Raw genomic sequence first — 20,569 nt, forward strand, 5'->3', positions numbered from 1 at the left:
TTTCAACACCTCCCTTCCTTTCCCGCCCCCACATAACTCCAGGAGCTGCCAGGCCTTTTACACCTTCATGTGAAGACATATGGGTGCCTGGGTCCCTGCCCCCACCCAGACTGGCCCCCAGGGAAAGTGAGGTGTGCAAAGGAATAAATCTTCGATGGTATAATTTTAGACCCAGCGGCAACTGGGGAGGGTGTCTATTTTGGGCTGTGGGTTTTCTCCTTGACCTGAGATGATATTACTTTGCCTGCTGCTGGTGTGCTGCGCCAAGCCTGCACGTGGTCCTTTTAGCAGCGTGTTTGCCATTCCTGGGGGTGGCTTTTTCCTTTCTCTGCTGGGCAGCTCCGTGCGCCTCTGGAATCCCCGTGCGTTCCTGCGGCCGCATGGCTCCGTCAGTGTGCGCCCACGTGGGATTATCGCAGGTGATGTTTCCAGGTCCCGGCGCGGGCTGCTCCTTGCGGGGCAGCGCAGATGGACCGCACATCCTTGCGCACAAGGGGCGGGGGAATCTTCTGGTCTGGCTTTTGCCTGTCTCTCAGCTTCCATTCTTTTTCAGCTGTTTGGTGACCTTCAGGTGACACACTCAGTGCCTCTCCAGGCCAGGTGAGTCATCTCCAGATTACAACGGAGATGTAATGCTTCTTTGGAAGCGGCACTCAGCATCCTCATCACAGCGGTTCTGACCACCCTGCTTGCTGTCTTTCCCTTCAGGCTCCTGATGTGGCTGCTGCCTGCGGACCCCCTGTACTGCCTGGGGAAGCGAGCTGGGACTTCTGCAGCTGACAGGTGCGACAGCCACAGGACGATCCCAAGGTGGCAAAACAGCCGTGCTTTCCAGGTGTGGGTAAGGTTATGACTAAGAGCATCACAGGTAGAGTAGCTTGCTCCTAATCTTTACAACCTGAAAAGTACACCCAAGACTCCAAGATCATCGGGGAAGGAGGACTAAAGTCAGCAAAGAACAGGAAAAGGCGAACAAATTTTTTTTTTTTTAATGAAGAATTTGGGCTCTTTTACTCCAAAAGAGGACTTCCCTTGTGGCTCAGACGGTAAAGAATCTGCCTGCAATGCAGGAGCTGCTGCTGCTGCTAAGTCGCTTCAGTCGTGTCCGACTCTGTGCGACCCCATGGGCGGCAGCCCACCAGGCTCCCCTGTTCCTGGGATTCTCCAGGCAAGAACACTGGAGTGGGTTGCCATTTCCTTCTGCAATGCAGGAGACCTGGCTTCAATCCCTGGGTCAGAAGATCCCCTGGGGAAGGGAATGGCAACCCACTCCAGTATGCTTGCCTGGAGAATTCCATGGACAGGGGAGACTGGCGGGTAACAGTTCGTGAAGCTGCAAAGAGTTGAATATGACTGAACAAGTAACACACACACACACATGTGCACATATACACACACATGCACATACACTCTAAAAGACAGGGGGAGAAGCTTCATAGGTATGAAGAGAAGCCTGGCTTTCTGGATGGAGCTCTTTTCCACAGGGACAATTGTGGATTTGGAGAGAGAGAAAGAAAGAGAGAGAGACTGAGGATATAAGGAGAGTCTGACTATAGAGCAGAAAATAACGGAGAGTAAGACAAAAAGGGAGAAAAAGATCAAAAGACAACGTTGCCATCCCTTATCTGCTGTTGAATGAAATGTAACACGTATTTGTTGAGAACCAACAGTGCCTGCTCCAGTTATCTCTTTCTGCATGACAGATTCACCCTGACATATACACACATAAAACCACAAGACATTTTATATTATCTGTCATGGTTCTGAGCGTTTGCAGGGTTCAGCTGGGTGGATCTCAAAGAGCCTTCCAGAAGGAAGAGATGGCAGAGACTGCAGTGACCGCTGAGACCGCCTCGCTCACGGGTGTGATGGTTGATGCCGGCCCTTCTCCGCTGCATCGTCCACTGGGACTATCAGCTGGAGTGATTGCTCGTTCCCTGTGACCTGAGCTTCCTGACAGCCTTGCTCTTATGCTCTTTTCCTGGACACTCAAGGTTCTAAACACAGCATCCCAAGAGAACAAGGCAAAGGGTGGAACGTCCTTTTCTGTCCTAGCCCAGGCACATCTATCGCTGGTCCACCAGTCACTCAGGTCAGCTCAGATTCAAGGCGAGAGCACATAGTCCCCTTCTCTGGATTTGAAGAGTGTTAGAAAGCTTGTGGACACCTCTTAAAATGGCTGATCTCTCATCATAGCATTCCAGTCTCCAGGAGCTTCCTGTCTAGTTGGAGTTATAAAAAATTCAATGAAGTAATTAGTGAAAAGGAATGAACTATCTATTCTCTAGGTGAGCAAGGTGATAGGGAAACAAGTACCAAGTGATAGACAAGATGAACACTTGCCTACAGAAAGGCCACCAGCAGAGTGTGATTAGGGAGGCCCGTGGCAACGTACGATTTGGGGAGAATTGAAAGATAAATCAGACAGCAGCGGGTGACATTCCCTAACTCTGAACTGGGTGTGCGTGCCAGCTTTATTTCAGCCCAAATGTTTGCCCTCGGTATTTCATTCTCCGGTTGCTTTTCTTTTCTTCTGCTCCACCGTGATTCCACTACTGTCCTTTCTCTCCACGACTTCACACTTCTGTGTTCTGTACCTTCTGTGGGCCTAACAATCTTTCCATCCCTTCATCTCCCCCGGCAGCACTTCAGCTTTCCTTTCTGTGCGTGGAAAAGACTTGCTTCTTGTTCTGCTTCCTCGCTACCTGCAACCGCACCGCCATTTTTTCAGACCAAAGCAACGAACCTGCTTTTCCTTGTCCATTCTCCACCTGACTGTTTGAAATATGTGTTTTCATTTTGGTTTCCTCTTTGACGGGCTCTTGCCTTCTGCAGTGATGTCTTACATTCCATGTCGCTCACGCCTTTCTTCTCCGCTCTGCCTTGTCTATCCTTGGAGCCATTAGCACAGCACGTAGTTATGGGGCAATGGCCTGAGTGCAGTAAGTGTTAAGCATTTCCATCAATGCGAGTGTTTTTGTTTTTTTTTAGAGATTTTTTTTTTGGACCATTTTTAAAAGTCTTTTTAAAATTGAATTTGTTACAATATTGCTTGTTTCATGGTTTTTTGTTTTTTTTTTTTTTTTGCTGCAAGGCACATGGAATCTTAGCTCCCCAGCCATGATGGAACCTGTTTCCCATGCATTGGAAGACACAGACTTAATCACTGGACCCCCAGGGAAGTCCCAGCAATACAGCTTTGACATCCTCAAGGTGAGGTCTTGCTCTACATGCAGCGACTTTCCGGTGGGGTCTGCTGTTCAACTAGAATTTATATCTGCTGTAGAAAACTTAGAATGCATAGAGAAGCACACATAAGCAGAAAAATGTGTATTTAAACACTGTTAATACCTTGATGTGGGTCTTTCCCATCTTTTTGCCACATATTTTTGGTTTTTAGTTACAAAAAATAGAATTATTTCTTAGATGGACAGTGCTTTCCTCCAGGCCATTTACTGTTTTGTAGATCAGTTGTTAGAGAACTCTAGCCCTAGCTAAGTGGACAAGGGGGAGTTTCAGGCCCCGGCTGGGTTACACTGAGGTGGGATTACAGAAGAAGGTGGTTTGCAAGAGACAAATAAACGAGACACAGGGTGAGAAGCAGAGGAACAAATGGAAAGATGCTAGAGGTGCTCCTTGTAGCTGACACTGATATGCAGGGATTTTTGTGAGACAGTCTTTCTTCTCACTTCAAATCCTTCTTCAGTGAGGGAGCAGTGTCTGCTAGACTGTGATATTTTCCTAGAGGCCAGAGCAAGATGAACTTTTTTGGTAACCTGCTTTTTCTACCTTATAGCAGTCTTGTATATATCATCCTATATTCTCCTAGATTATAATTTTGGTGACTTCACAGTGACCACAATGGATGTCAGTTATTTATAGGAGAAGGGGAAGACCTGCTTAAGCTCTGGTATTAGATAAGTACTGAGTTCAAATGCCTGTGTTGTGTGATTTGGACCAATTATTTAAACACTCTTGTGTCTCAGAGTCCTCATCTGTAAGATGGATAGAACATTATGGTTAAGTGATAAAAGGAACCCAACATTCCAAGTACATAGCAATAATAGTCATTCATACAATTATTATTAATAATAGTTTATTCATTAATAAATACTAATAATAGTAAATCCTCTATTACTGCTCATGTAACAATTCCTATATTTTTTCAACATTGTAAACAAAGCTGCAATGAATATACTTAAAGCCAAGCATTTATGCATGATTATTCCCTAAGTGGCTCAGACGGTAAATGAATCTACCTGCATTGCAAGTGACCTGGGTTCAATCCTAGGTTGGGAAGATGCCCTGAAGAAGGGAATACCCACTCAGTATTCTCGCCTGGAGAATCCCTTGGACAGAGGAGCCTGGCAGGCTACAGTCCATGGGGTCACAAAGAGTTGGGTGTAATGAAATGATTAACACTTTCACTTTTCATCCCTTGAAGTAAGGGCCTCATCAGATCAAAGACTGTGGGCATTCAAAAAGGTGAAAAAGTATACTATCATCGCTTTTGCTGCATCTTCTAAGTTTTCCACATTTCAGTCGTCACCGTTTCTTTTTCTTGCCCACAGTTTCAGAGACAGCATGTCTCTGATCCAGCATTTGCCTCTGGCCACCTTCCACCAAAGTGAAGACAGTGGCATGTCTGACGCTTGAGCTGGGGTTCTGGCAAGAAGATTCAGCTCATTCATTGAGTTATTCACTTGCATGCCAGGTACAGACTAAGTGTGTATGTAGGCTGCATAGACTAGGTTTGTATTTTCAGGGCTGATTCCAGTGTTGCTAATCATGGAGTAGACTTCGAAACTTTGTAGGAAGAGTCCCAGACAGTTCTAAGGAAGTCAGATACTGACCAAGGCTTCAGTTCAGTTCAGTTCAGTCGCTCAGTCGTGTCCAACTCTGCGATCCCATGAATCGCAGCGCACCAGGCCTCCCTGTCCATCACCATCTCCCGGAGTCCACTCAGACGCACGTCCATCGAGTCAGTGATGCCATCCAGCCATCTCATGCCTGTCGTCCCCTTCTCCTCCTGCCTCCAATCCCTCCCAGCATCAAAGTCTTTTCGAATGAGTCAACTCTTTGCATGAGGTGGCCAAAGTACTGGAGTTTCAGCTTCAGCATCATTCCTTCCAAAGAAATCCCAGGGCTGATCTCCTTCAGAATGGACTGGTTGGATCTCCTTGCAGTCCAAGGGACTCTCAAGAGTCTTCTCCAACACCACAGTTCAGAAACATCAATTCTTCAGCACTCAGCCTTCTTCACAGTCCAACTCTCACATCCATACATGACCACAGGAAAAACCATAGCCTTGGCTAGACGGACTTTAGTCGGCAAAGTGATGTCTCTGCTTTTGAATACGCTATCTAGGTTGGTCATAACTTTTCTTCCAAGGAGTAAGTGTCTTTTAATTTCATGGTTACAATCACCATCTGCAGTGATTTTGGAGCCTCCCAAAATAAAGTCTGACACTGTTTTCCCATCTATTTCCCATGAAGTGAAGGGACCAAGGCTTATGATATCTATAACATCTTTTCTCTTTAGGAAGAGGGACATTTGGAATGGGAACTCCTTGATTCTTTGACCTCCCTGGAATGACCTCCCACCTGCAGACCCTACCCTGTCTTTCAGACTCAGGAAACATCAATGTAAACTTCTCTGAGATGCTTTTTTGAGCCACTCGCTGCAGGCATTGGAAAGACAAAGCACTCCCAACATACTCCTTGTCCTTCTTGGAGAAGTAGGTGTGCTAACAATTACAGGCAAAGAATGGAGGGGTGCACCTGTAAGGAAATCCCTAAGTCTGGTGACTCAAGAGCCAAGGTCTGCATACAGTTAGCCATTTGGTCCCCAGAGGGTTTTGTCTGGCCCAAAGTTATAGCATTAATAAACTTTTGGCATGTGTGCTAAGTTGTTTCAATCCTGTCTGACTCTTTGTGACCCTATGGCCTGTAGCCCTCCAGGCTCTTCTGCTCATGGGATTCTCCAGGCAGAATACTGGAATGGGTTGCCGTTTCCTCCTCCAGGAGATCTTCCTGACCCAGGGATTAAACTGTCATCTCTTCTGTCTCCTGCATTGGCAGGTGGGTTCTTTACCACTAGTGCCACCTGGGAAGCAAAAATCCTTTTAGGTGTCAACAATTAATGACTGGAGATTTCAGGTGAGAATGTAGATTTCTTTCTTCCTTTGAAGCAATGGAAGTTTTGGCAATACCGAATGCCCATTTTCTCATGGCAACAGTGGGGAGTGGCTGACCCTTTAGCCAGAGCAGGGGTTCTCCTTTTCACCGCAGTCCCCACCACTCCCTACTGCATCACCTTGTCCTGCTTCACTTAGCTACGCTATCTGTGTGCACCCTGAGTTTGCAAACATTGGCCTCATAAAGGGAACACTTTTTTTTTTTTTTTCATAGCATGTCAGGGAAGACAGAGAGATCTGCTAGAGAGCAGACCAGCAGGGTCAGCAAGCATTGCCTGTGTAGTAGGTGGAAGGTGAGCCATCCATGTCAGGCAGGGTGACCTGTGCAAAGGTGTAGGGGCTGGAGCCCAAAGGCCTCTTTGGATGATGATAAGCAGACAAGGATGGGAGGAGAGTCATGTATTTGAGGGAGGGGATTGAGAGAAAGAATTAGAGAAGCAGGCAAACATCAGCTCCTGAGCAGCCTGGCGCGCCAAAATAAGCACATTAGATTTTGTCTTTTAAAAACCTGGACGTGATGATTGATAGTAGAAGAGCTGAAAGAGTTTCTACCAATAGAGTCCTGACTTTCAAGCACATTCTGTGCAGACTTCATCAATTCCTGACACCAAACCTCTGAGATCTGCACTTTGGTTATCCTCATCCTATAGATGAAAAAATACAGGTTTGAAGGAAGTTGGATAAGTGAATTCCTCAAGGTCACAACCAGTAAATGACAAGGCAAGATGTGGACTCAGGCCTAACTAGAGAGCTTGCAACTTAACCAGCTTCCTTTATAAAACTAAGGCTTCAGAACCCCTACCCCAGCAGGAAGACTGATGCTGAAGCTGAAGCTCCAAGACTTTGGCCACCTGATGCGAAGAGTCCATTCATTGGAAAAGACCTTGATGCTGGGAAAGGATTGATGGCAGAAGGAGAAGGGGGTGACAGAGGATGAGCATCATCGATTCAATGGACATGAGTTTGAGCAAGCTCCGGGAGATTGTGAAGGACAGGGAAGCCTGGCGTGCTGCAGTCCATGGGGTCTCAAAGAGTCAGACATGACTGAGCAACTGAATACCAACAACTCCAGCAGCAAAATGAGGGTTATATTGGGAGTGGGTGGGGGGAGGCTGAGGGCTGAACTGCTGGGAGACCAGCGCAGTGGCAAGCCAGAGAGCTGGAGGCCTTCATCAGGGCGACACTGGTGCATGCCGAGGAGGCGATGGGAGGCCTAGAGCAGGGCGGGTCAGAGGGCTCCTCCTTCATGGGACCTGCCAGCCAGAGGAGTTTTCTCAGCCTCCCCTAAGTCCTCAGAGTACTGTGTGTCCCTTTCCCAGGGCCTGCTTTGGCCATGTCCCCATAACAGCTGTGTGCATCTTATCACATCTTGTATATTTTAAGTTCTTAAAGGGCAGGAGGAATTATGCCTTATTAGCCTTAGTAATTTTTTTTTGCATTGTGGGGCATAGGGCTTTCATAAATTCCAAAATTATCTCTTTCAGATCATTTCTCCTTACGTATGCAGTTTAGAAGTTTATGGCGAGTTAAACACGTTTTCTTTAAAAATGTGAAAATTGTTTCTTTCCACGATCTGCTTTAAAATGCACGAGGAAAAGGAAAGATTGGGAAGTTGTTTAAAAGCAGCAAACCCTTTAAGAGTCAATGTCACATTTATTGCTATAAAATATTTTTCTCTCTCTGTTAGACATCTGGTTCCCATTATATACAGTATTGGGTACTTGAGTTCACCAGCCATTTTGCATACCAAACAGCGTGTCTGCGAAATCCCAACTGACATCCGCCAGTACGTATGTGCAGCGTGCACTCTTGCTTTCCATTTACAGACAACCCTTCTATCACCAACCTCATTCTTACCTATATGCTTTTCAGGTTATTTCATTCATGCTTAACTCAAGGACCAAACTGCCTATGTGTGAGAAGTGAAGAACTTCAAAACCATGGAATCTTTGCTTTCTATTAATAATATCATATGGTCCAACTATCTCTAATCTAGCTCTAAAGTCAATGAAACAACTAAATCTTAAGTCTATATTTCCTAATAACATTGACCCAGAAATGAGAAACAATATGGAATGTTTGCTAATGAGTCATGAATTTCATGATAATTGCTTCCACATTCAGGAGAGCTCCCTTAAACCATCTAATCTTGACATATCCTGCAACAATCCCATGTGTTGTAAATGATTTTGTTTTATTTCTAAGGTTACTGTTAAGGGCTTATTTTATGGTTCATTTCATTTTCTTAAAGAAAACCACACACATGTACGTACACACACACACACACACACACACACACACACCCCATAGGGGACTTTGTCTCAATCTGTACTTTTTGAAATAAAATAATTACAAAACCAAAAGGAGCCCTTGTCATTTGGTTTGGAAATAAAAATAAATACAGTTAGGAAGAAAGTGGAAATATGGTCAATTTTAGAGTTCCAATTCAGATCTCAGAATGAAAGCCAGGGTAGAGCAATGCCCTAGGAAGTGGCCTCCTGTCTTCTCTGGACTTGAGAATCTCTAACCGATTGTATGGATACAACTAGCATTCAGTCCAGTGATAATGGAGAATTAAATACGACTTTTAAAAACTGCTCACATTATAAAGTGATCTATTAGCATTATATGACTTCAGCACTTAAAGTGACTGATTCTAATTGCACAATTTGGCCCATGGCAAGCATTAAAGAGCTGTAGGATCTTGCGGGTATTTTATCTCTTTGGGGATATTTTAAAGTGAATTTTCTTTGGAATAAAGCTTTGTTCCTGCCACACAAAAGATTGTGTGGAAGAAATCTCTCAGTTCTGATAGAACCAGAGATAATTATAGTTTCTTCTTTGATTTGTGAATCAGTATGCCAAATATTAAAAACATTCTTGCACTTTTTCCTCCCTTTCTTTTATTAAGTGAAATTCTGTCTCTACAGTGTGTGGCTGTTACCCTGAAGAAGAAAAGATGGATGCCCTTGTCTAATGAGCTTTTCCAGCCATCAGAGAGGCATTCTCCTTCTGCACCTGGTTATCATACATGGTCCTTCCACCTCTTTTCCGGGCAAGCTTGTGGGTTGCTAAGATGATGTCCCAGTTCCATCCCTGGAGCTGAACTTGATTTAAACAGGTTATCACAAAACCACAGGGACTTCTGAGCAGGTACTCTTCTTAGATGTACCTATTCACAGGTTTTCAGTTTTCAGAAAAAAAAAAAAGGATGACTATATGGAGGAATGTCATTTATCTTTGAATTTGACTTTATGGTATCTACAGGGTTTTTTTCATAATTTTCATCATATGGATTTCTAGGAAGCTTATTAATTGAATGGTATTGGAAATTACAGATTTTTATGCTGGGGAAGTTCTTGTTGACCTTCCATGTTTAAGCAGTTTAAGATAAACTGCAATTTCACCTTAATCTGTGTACACAGGGATTTCTTATTGGTGGTTTTCAGATCTTCCAGTAGGAGAAAAATTGCCTACCATGCTTCGGATTTTTGAAGTCATGACCCATATTGTTATCCACGTAACTGACAGTGGACTCTTGAAAATGTAATTTAAAAACTCCAGGAACACCATGAGAGTGTACACACTAAACATATTTGTTTAAAACGTCTTTTTCTAACATTGACATTTTTTTCAAAGAACGGTGCTCTGCAGAAGGAAGTTTAAAGGCACTCTGGCTTCCTGTGAGTTTTCCACTAATAGTTCCCTGTAGTGTGTAATTGCTCTCTATCTTCCAAACCCGGGGCTCTGCATAAGACAGACTTATTGACCTGACTTAGGATAAAAGGAGAAGAGGAGAGAAGATCATAGCCGTCGGCACTTTGTTTATGAAACTACAATTTCGAGGATATGCTTGAATCAGGCAAAAGTAATGCCTCTTGTTCCTCTCCCAGCATATTTTAAATGCCAACCTGTCAGGACCAAAAGAACAGTGCCCAGAATTAGGGCATTATCTTTCCTGTTCGCTGGTGTAGTGTCTGACAGCATCATTTAAATCATTATGTTTTTCTCAGCTATGGTCAAAATAGATATGCAAATTAAAAGTAAAAAATATAAAAATATATAAAGAGGTAAAGAGCAAACAATTTAAAATTTGTTTTTGAGTCATTATAATCTATTTTAAAACTGTTTTAAACTCACAGGAAGTTGTGAAAAGAATTCAGAGATATCCCCTGTTCCCTTCATTCAGCTTTCCCAAATATAACATCTTGTGTAACCATCATACCTTGTCAATGCTGGGAAATTGATTCACTACTATTAACCCAGTTATAGACCTTATTTGGAGTTCAGCAGTTTTTACATGCATTCTCTTTTTGATTGTGTATTAAAATGTAGAAATGCATTAGCCATCAGTGTTAAGCGAGCATCTTTCATCAATGAATACTGATGGCGTGTAGGATTCTAGAGAGAAGGCATTCGTGAAGTACCTTCATATTAATTACTTTACCCATGCATTACTTAACGTCAATCCTATACCAAGTGCCAACTGGAGATGCAAACATGGTGACATTGCTCTCAAAGAACTCACAGAGGGAGATTGAAAAAAAAATCCACAATGACAATGCAGTGCTGTAGAACGTAAGACACGTGAACAAACCAATGTTACGAGGCACCGACGAGTGTCCCGCACAGTACCAGGCCTTAGTGAGTAAGTGGTGACCTGAGATCCCTGCTTCTCCTGCTCTGTGGATCTTCCTGCTGTGTGGAGGAAACAGGCCATAAGAAGTCCTGCCAGCAGGGTGCTCTAACAGGGGGATTCAGAATGGGTAGGTCCTGACCAGTCAGAGGGTGCAGGACAGGGGGACGGGGGACGTCATTTAGCCCAGGCAGCATTCTGAAACTGACTGCTGATGGATCTTGGGAGCTGTTCTCACTCCATTACATTCAGAGCCTATGCATCATCTTCCAGGTTTGCTGCAGCGTTTGAGCAGCTGTCTTGCTCTCCTGAGAACAGTCACTGTTTCTTAGAACTGACTCAAAAGTCAGTCTTTGGTGTCATACCTGCTGAGACAGAGCTCCTCCGTCAGCACTGGGGACCCTGCTGCTGGGTTCACACACCAGGTAGGTTGGAGAGGGCTCTGTTTTTCAGCAGTAAAGGGGCATTGGTTCCCTAGAAGAGCTCAGTTGGTACCAGGGCTAGAGAAACAAAACCACTGTGTGTTTCTTTCTTAACAAATGGAGGTGCCTTGCTCAAACTGTGACAACATCGTCACCAAAAAGCCCACTACAAATATGGGCAGGGGCCCCTCCTGCTTAGAGACCCTCAGTTGCTTTGCACTAGGTTGAAGGTAGCCTCCAGAATGCTTTCTGGGGTCTACAAGCCACTACACGGACTACCTACCTATGTCCTCAGCGTCGACACATTATCGTTTACTTCCAGTCCAGCCTTTGCTCATACTGCTTCTAGAAATGTGTCCATCCCTCCCCTCATTCTCTAAACATTCATCTATCACCTCATTCTCCAGGCTTCTGTGTAAGACTTCCTATATGGAAGCACTTTTCTGTATATTAAGATCCCACTGTGAGTCCCCATTTTGTCCCCATTTCATACTTTTCCGTGTGTATTATAGAGTATGCAGTCTTGCCTTCCGGAGTGATTATGTATGTGTCTCTCTCATTAAACTGTGAATTCCATGAAGGCAGGGATGACATCCGTTTTTGCCATTGTCTCCTGAGGACTCAGTATGTATTTGTTAGATGAATCACTGAATGGAGGGATCAATGACTAAACGAAATAATGACACATCCCCTCATTTCTCCTACAAGGTTACGTAACGTCACATTTGGGATTTGGACATCATACTTACACATTGTTTGGGGATCGTTTGTTTTAGGCCCATTTCTGGTGTCTTCTCTTTCTCCCAATTCAGGCAGGAATAGTTTTTTTTCATAGGAAATTATGGCTGGTGTGATTTTATCTTTGGCTTTTGCCTACTCCTGTAGGCTTCTGCTTAAGTAGTTTTATTTGATAGAATTGTCATCTCAAGGCCACTTCTACAAGTGGCAAGCCATTGGTCAGGTGCCTGTCTCTTAACAAACTGGTGGCCATTTCTCTCAAAGAACTGCCCAGAACTGCCTTGCTAATCTCAAGGCTCTGAGTCATGAGCATGGCATGTTAGTGGGGTAGGAAACTTCAACAGATGGGTGCAGCACAGCCTTGAAAGAATTTGTATTTTCTGGATTCTGGATGTAAATTCCATCTTCACTGGCTTCACAGTGGAGGAGCCCTTTACTGGGATGGATGAGGCTTGCTTGCTGAGATCAAATCAAGGAGGTATTTGGAACAAGGGTAGGGATAGAAGTCAGCCACTGTTTCTGAAGAGAAGTGATCTTTGAGCTGATTCTGGAATGATGGTCAGGGTTGAGTTAGTTCTATGGAAACGTGTAGCAAGGGATAAGGGTGGGGCAGAGGGTGTGTTCAAAGGCCATGGAGAGATGTTTGGTGAAAAGACTCGACCAAGACTCCGGAAAATTTGGATGTAAACCAATAGCTCTTAAAAACAGTGGTCTTTGCTCTCCTCAAGTTTGAATTATCTAGATAACTGCTTCAGTTTTGTGGCTGACATCTCTTCAGCCTCAGCATATGCTTATAATGAAATATAGATTATTTATCTTAAATTTAGGTAGGGAAGTAACCAGGCAGTGTGAATTCTACTCTTTTCTTCATTGGTGTTTCTCAAGGGGTGTGTGTGTGTGTGTGTGTTTACACTCATTTTTCAGTCTTGCCCAAGTATAAATAAAGACCGAAAGGTTTGTTTATGGTAAGAGCTATGAGATTCTGAAGAGCTGCTGCTAACGGCGACTTCTCAGCCAGAAAAGAAACAGTGTGGCCTGCCAGAAGGTGCTCAGATTTTTGGTGTTCAAGGCATGGGGACAAGGACCAGCTTTGCCTTTACGGACTGGTAACTTTTAGGCAGATGACTTAACCTTGCTGAATGTCACTTATCCCCCCTGTAACTTTGGGGTATTAATGAAATGATTGCCTCATTTATCTCAAAGTGTTATTTATATGGTATAATTTATATGAAAGAACTGCAAAAACTATGAAGCAAGGTAAATATGTCATTATTTTTATAGAATAAATGTACTCTTAAAAAATTGTGACAAGTTTCAGCAAGGAAGTGCTATGGAGGAAACTTTCCTAGACTTAATGCCACTTGAAAGTTTCAGTTCAGTTCAGTCGCTCAGTCGTGTCCGACTCTGTGACCCCATGAATTGCAGCACGCCAGGCTATCGAGTCGGTGATGCCATCCAGCCATCTCATCCTCTGTCGTCCCCTTCTCCTCCTGACCCCAATCCCTCCCAGCATCAGGGTTTTTTCTAATGGGTCAGCTCTTCGCATGAGGTGGCCAAAGTACTGGAGTTTCAGCTTTAGCATCAGTCCTTCCAATGAACACCCAGAACTGATCTCCTTTAGAATGGACTGGTTGGATCTCCTTGCAGTCCAAGGGACTCTCAAGAGTCTTCTCCAATACCACAGTTCAAAAGCATCAATTCTTCGGCGCTCAGCTTTCTTTACAGTCCAACTCTCACATCCATACATGATCACTGGAAAAACCATAGCCTTGACTAGATGTACCTTTGTTGGCAAAGTAATGTCTCTGCTTTTTAATATGCTGTCTAGGTTGGAAGTTTACAATAGTATATTTCCAACACAGCAGTGATGTGGCAGCTATACAGTCAAACATTTCAAGGAGCAATGAAAATACGCATTTATTATATTTCAGGTCTATATTTTACGCAGAGTTCAATACTGTAAAAATTAAGGAGAAAACCCTCAAATAAGGACTGATATGAACTTTAGATTTTAGCAAGAAGGGTATCAAGTAAATTTTTCTGAAATATTTCTGAGTAGCTCATTTTGTGGAACTATTCAAAATTATGTAACATTAGTATCACTTTGCAGGATATAGTAATAAACTTTCCCAAAAGGTTTTATTTAACCAGGAACTAGGAAGAAATGCAAACACATTTTATATGTAACAAAAGACTATCGCAAACATGAATTTTAAAATATAACAAATCTAAACATGCATGTCCACTTCAGCATTAAGAAGTCAGTGAGATCCTTTTGCTATAAAAGTGATTTTTTTTTGAGAAAAGCAAATAAGATTCACATTAAAGAGGGGAGGGTTGGATTGACCCAGACTACACAAGCCCAGGAAGTGTTTGGTGGGTTATACAAACTGGGTTATTGATGAGTGGCAGGAGGTTGGAATATGGAATTGAAACAGAAATCAACCTCTTGGTAAGTAACCCACCATAAACTATTTTGAAGCAAGATAGATTTTTGTCTTGTTCTGTTTTTCCTTCTTTTCTCCTTCTATCTTGACAGTTGGGACACTTGTTTCTTCCTTTACTCCTGAGAGTCTCATGAATGAAATAAAAGAGATATTAAGATATTGGATCTGGAGAGCACAAACAGCTTTGGAAATACACCAGCTGCATTCATTGGCTTGCTGGTCAAAACCTTTGTCAGCCGGCCTATGTAGGAAGCTGAAGAATGTTTTCTTGACAACTTATGACAGCTTAGCAACTTGAAACGACAAGACTTTTTGTTGAGGGGGGGCTGGAATTCACTTAAAGATGGTTGTATAATGAAATGCATGGTGTAGGGCTAGCTTTAACGCTAGCTTTAACTCCTCTAACCCAGGAGTATAGACTGAGCTGGTGTTCCAAAACCAAGCACGGGAGATGAAACACACATTTTGGCCACCTGGATGCTCACTGGACACAAAGTCACCACTGGACACTTTGTCAGACTGTCCCGGGGTCTTCATTGACTCTGAGTACTTCCAATGTGTTACCACCTCATCCGCCTCAGAGCCGGCAGGCAGTTAGATAGCTCTTGGCTATCAGAGTCCTGCTCTCTCTCACCACTACCTGGGAATTTCCTCTTGAGTAGAGCGATTTCCGTGGAGGGTAACCCAAAGTCAGGGGGTTGCTTACCTCAAGCCTCAGAATGCACACACTGCATCTTTAAGAAATAGTTCACTTGTGAATCAGTAAAAACCAGACAAAGCAGCCATTACTTATGCATTCCTGCATACCCGAGAAGGTGAAAATAATAGAATAAACATCATATACTTCATTATGATATCGGTTTACACTTCCAGGGTACACAAAAAGAGGCCATTTCATCAAGCTAATTGCCTGAAAGTAAAAGAGAGAGAACTTTAGCTATTAGTCTATTATGGGGCTTTTTTCTTAATCACAAATAGGGGCCGTGTGTCCCTGGGGGGATGTGTATTCTAATTTACAATTGAACTACAGATCAGAGCAATCAATCTTGGGCAGCACTTTTACACTGTAATTGCTGCAACATAACAAATAAAAAAAAAAGAAAGAAGAAGAAGAAGAAGGCCTGAGCTGCAGTTTGAGGTGGAGATATTTCCAGGCACTAGTTCGGGGTGGGAGGGAGAGAAGAAACGCCACGGACATGAATATGCAATGAGGGCTCATTAGCCGCCGAGTGTTGCCATGACGAATGGCATTATCCCCGGCCTGGTGCTGCCTAAACATGAATTTTATAACGACCCATTTATCATGACTTGTCATGGGCTTCAGTACTGTACTTTCTTCCAGCTCACACACCTTTCCTGGTTCTGATGGTGGAAAGCGTCCCTTTTATTATTATTGTTTCCTTTTGCATCGATTTCTGGTTCTTTACAGCAAGTGTTCATCACACAGAGCCACATGCTGATGAGAGGTCTGTGACTTCAGAAAGTTGAGGAGCTAAAACCCGATTCCTCATTCCGTCTCCTCTATGGTCACATATTGAGAAAAAAAAGTTGGACTCAACTTTGAAAGAAATTTCTTAAGGTGGGAGCTTTTTTGTAGTGTGGTGTTCTGACACTGCGGATTTTTTTTTTTTAATTAAAATTAACCAGGTTTGTCTTCCTTGCATTTATTTTCTTCCCTTTCTTGTACTTCAAGAACCCTTCCATATCTTAAAAGTAGAACTCAAACGTTTTGAGTTTTTTTTTTTTTTTCCCGAAATCTTGGAGTCATGACAAAAAAGTCTAAGATTAGAATGCTTGAAAGGTTTTTAGTGTTTAGGGCTTTACAAATGCATGAGCTGATTTCTCACTTAGAAACCCTCTTATATTGTAGCAGGAAGGTTGGCCTATTCTTTGATGACAATTTTTTAGGATGCACGTTTTGCTAATAACACAAAATCGTAAAAGCCATCTCCCTTGATAGAAACCATGAGGTCTGTTTGAATATTTAGGAGCCCACAAAATTACTATATGCAGATGTTTAAGTCTTTGCATTAGCCAGGAGGGTCGGTGAGTCCATCAAAGTTAAGTGCAACAGAGGTTCTAGATCGGCAGGAGTGCCCTATTGTAGTAGAGACCAAATCAATGGGATCTAGGATTAGTCTATTTAGTTACCTGAGAGAATATCCCTACAATTATCTCTCTATTTACCTAGATGAAGCGCAGTAAGGGCATAGACGCACGGAGGAGTTGCAGGGAGGATGCCAATTCTGACTCCACGTTGGAAACTGTTTCTTTGACTTGCTTTTATTATTATCATCATACTCATGGCTTGCCTGGAGGACCCTGCCCCTCTGCTTGACTAAAAACTAAAGTGCCTTTGTTCAGCTCAAGGAGAGATAGTTTGTCCCTGCCCTGTGAATACAAGAGATTAACACGCCCCTCCTGAGGGCTGGACATTCCCTTGGCGATGTTTCACAGGACTGGAGACCCTTTTACTATACTTCCCCACTGCGTCTCCCTCTCGGTTCTGCCTGTTGACTTTGGTTCCTCATTGCTTCTTTCTCTCTGATTGATAAAAGAACCTGGCATCCAGACCCCAATACGATGGCGATTGTGAGGCACTAGCCTGCCGTCTTCTGGGTCTGCTGGCTCCCCATTAAAATCTCTTCCTGGCCTCGACACCTCATCTCTTGGATTCATTGGCCTGTTGTGCGTCAAGCAGAGACTTGGTAACATAATCTGATGTTTTGTACACCCAAGAATTACAATCATTTCTGTATACAATTTGGAAACCGTAAATAGTTAATCAGATCTTTTTGAGTGGGTTATCTCTACTGTTCCCCTGGATTCCATTTTAACAGTGACAGTCATTTTCCCTATTAATACTTAAACATTGCATGCCAAGTTGTTTCAGTCCTGTCCGACTCTTTGCAAACCTATGGACTTAGCATGCCAGGCTCCTCTGTCCATGGGATTCTCCAAGCAAGAATACTGGAGTGGGTTGCTATGCCCTTCTTTAGAGGATCTTCCCAGTCCAGGGATTGAAGCCACACCTCTTACATCGCCTGCTTTGGTGAGTTCTTTACCAGTAGCACCGCCTGGGAAGCCTCACTTAAAGATTAATAATACATTAAAATAATTATAAAATATTTTATAACTAATGATAATTTGTACCTGCGAAACATTTTGTGGTTCCAGATTTCTTTCATTAGATCCTCAGGTTAACTGAGGGAAGGGCTATTATTCCCATTTTAAAGAAGAGAAAACTGCGGCTCAGAGCTTAAATGATGAGGTCAGGGTCACCCAGTCAGAAAATGGAAGAGTTGAAGCTCAGTGGCAAGTCTTTCAAGTCCTAGGTCAGAGCTTCTACATTCCCAAAGTCACCAGAGCAGAAATTGTTCCTGAAATGTCTCTTCTGGGATTTAGGAAGTTGGGAAAGGAACCCATTGAAAAGATGGCCATCATTTACACTTGAGAGCCTGGGGTTCTCCCATATACTTACTAGAATTGAAATTAGCATGTACCTTGTCAATTAAAATTAAGTTGCCATTCCAACCATTTAAGCTGAATTGTCTTTCCTTATTTAAAAATGCACATGGAAAGTGTTTTGCAACAAAAAGACTTGGGCATCATTTTGGCTGGTGGTCTTGTGTTATGAGTCTTCTGGCTGTTAAATTTTTTACTTATTTGTGTTTTCCTCCATGAATGAATTAAACAAAAATTTTAGAAATAATATGGTGAAGAGAGGATCCAAATATTGGCAAATGATATTAAAGAACACTGTGATTACGACTAAACAGATTAAAAGTGTGTCTATATGACACGAAACATCTGGATGGAAATGGGGAAAAAAAATAGTAAAAAACCTTGATGTTTTGTTTACTTGACACCTTACATCTGGATGCTTAAAAACATCTGGGCTTTTAACTCATTTTCTCCCAGGTTTTATCTGGGTATTTGACATCATATACAGAAAACTGAACAATTAAAAAATAATAATAATGGTTAAAAATTAGTAATGGTTATTACTGAATCAGAGAAAATTATTGTATTTAATTTATCTGCAGATATTAACTAATTATTCTGTTTAGCATAACACTTAATGAGTAAAATTCTCCACCAGGCAAATAAATACAGAAAGATATAATTAGGTGATTTAAGAATAAAACTTGGCTTCAGGCACATTGAAATCTTGGTCATAGTTTACTGACAGCAGTTTCCTTAGGTAAAAATCTTTTTAGGTCCTCAGACAACAATTGTCTCTTCTGGTGAGTAGTTTCCATGTGTTGTGAGAATCTGTTAATTTACAATGTGTTTTGACAATAGTAAAATTTCATAAACACTTAATAACATGAGATACATCGAGTAATAGACGTTTGCTTTGCCAAGTGAATTACCCAGCCTGATAAAATCTGTGTAAACCCACTCTCTAAGCAGCCTTCTGACATGCCCGAGGCTGAACCCCGAAGAGGAATCCACTGAACCGAACTTCAAAGACTTCATTGCAGGGAAAAGTACCTTATGTGACTGACATTTTTTTGTGATCTCATCTAAAAAAAGTTATCATAATTATTGAACATTTCCTCTGTAGCTTATTCTCAATCCAATCAGTTATAATGAAAATAGTCTGCTTGCTTTTCAGATTCTCAAGTTTTCGAAATGATTAGTGCTTCCTTGAGATATCCCATTAATTGGACACACAACCCAGATGAAAAGCCTGAAACCCAAGAGTATATAAAAAAACATAAGGTTGTTGCAATTTAAGGGCCTTCAAAAGATCTAATTTGATTTTTAAAAGCAATTCTGCAGATGTGAAAATTAAAGGCAGGCAGAAACAAGATATGGTTTAATGAATGTGTAGGTTAAGAAACATTTAGAGATTTCAGTAGCCTTCCTCTGAATTTTTGTTTTTTTTTTTAATTTAGCTGTTAGGTTGGAAAGATTGGTCCCACCACACAATAGAAATTGCTAAATTTTACCAGTTGCTATTTCCTTACCAATTGCTCCATTTTTTTCTTACCCAGTGTATTTCTGAAGCAACTGGGTGTTTCTGGGTACAGAAGTTCAGCCCTCGTACCTGTCAATCAGATTTCAAGTTCTAATAAAGTTAAAGGGTCTCTTCGCCGGGCTTGCCTTGCCCCCTCTCACCAGGAGCAAATTGTGCACTTATTCTCAATAAAAGAAGGAAAGAATGAAAGAAAAAAAAATTAAAAACCCTTCTACTGGTTCTAATGACATCTTCAGTCATTAATGAGTTAATAAAAATCTCAAAGTCATCTGGGGCTAGATAAGAGGAAGAAAGGAAAGTATTGTGCTATAATGACAGGCTCCCCGACTGCCCTCTGAGATGTCATGAGTCAGTCATGTTAAGAATGTGTGCATCCAATCATCTGGTGATTTTTATCAGCAAGCCCTCCAGCGGGAACTGACAAGGGCCAGTTTGGGAGTCACGATGAATAAACAATGACTTTGGGGATTGTTGGGGGCTGTGGAATAGAGTGAGGGGTTTATGTATACTAAAACATGATGACATTAGCAATCAATATACCAATTACCAGACAAGTTATTGGTCGAGGCATTCACGGGTCCTGGGCCTCCGTGCACTTTGAAGATGCCCCGGGCACCGAGGCGGCTTCCTCCGGGCAGACAGGCGGGGCGCCCAAGGCCCGGGGCCCTGATCTCAAAGGCAAGCCCTGCTTCTCTGGCTGAGGTAGTCCAGGCCTGGATGTTTCGAATGGCTTTGCAGCGTTTATTATTATACAAATACAGACTCCCACGTTTCCTTCCTAGAGATGCCATCTCTGGAGTCTGGGGTAGGGCTGCTTGCTGTTTGGTGTTTGCAATAACACCCCCAGGTAACTGATCAGGCAAGTTGGGGAGCTGTCGTACAGCTGGGACTCCCTCAGTGCGCTCCCAGACCAGCCACACCAGCATCGCCAGGACGCTCCTTAGCCACGCAAATCCTCAGGCCTGTGCTCAGACCCGCTGACGCATTTCTGGAGCAATGTGGTATTTCTGTGTACAGACATTCAATCAATCAGACTCTGAAGGTGTGGCCCCAGACCTGTTTTTTTAAACACAGCTTCCAGGTGGTTTTGATGCTTCCTCACAGTTTGTGAGCCAAGGCTGTCGAGCAAAGATCCTTGCCAGG

General features: G+C 42.8%; 2 long non-coding RNA genes across 5 annotated transcripts in view; both read left to right on the forward strand.

Annotated features, from left to right (window-relative positions):
• Positions 1,311 to 5,917, forward strand: LOC102172486. Its single transcript, XR_001919864.1, has 4 exons — positions 1,311 to 2,092; positions 3,095 to 3,213; positions 4,572 to 4,714; positions 5,542 to 5,917. It is a non-coding gene; the product is annotated as an uncharacterized LOC102172486 (long non-coding RNA).
• LOC106503341 overlaps positions 7,174 to 20,569 on the forward strand; it is a 72,298-nt gene continuing 58,902 nt past the window's right edge. For 2 of the 4 annotated variants that reach the window (XR_001919866.1, XR_001297002.2), the window contains exons 1-2: positions 7,174 to 9,349; positions 11,106 to 11,257. This is a non-coding gene — a long non-coding RNA (uncharacterized LOC106503341). Of the gene's footprint in view, positions 9,350 to 10,274; positions 11,258 to 20,569 lie in introns of those variants that run through there. The other 2 variants (XR_001919867.1, XR_001919865.1) reach the window with 2 other exon arrangements.

Source organism: Capra hircus, chromosome 21 (genome assembly GCF_001704415.2).
Source record: "Capra hircus breed San Clemente chromosome 21, ASM170441v1, whole genome shotgun sequence".
Classification (NCBI taxonomy): Eukaryota; Metazoa; Chordata; class Mammalia; order Artiodactyla; family Bovidae; genus Capra; species Capra hircus.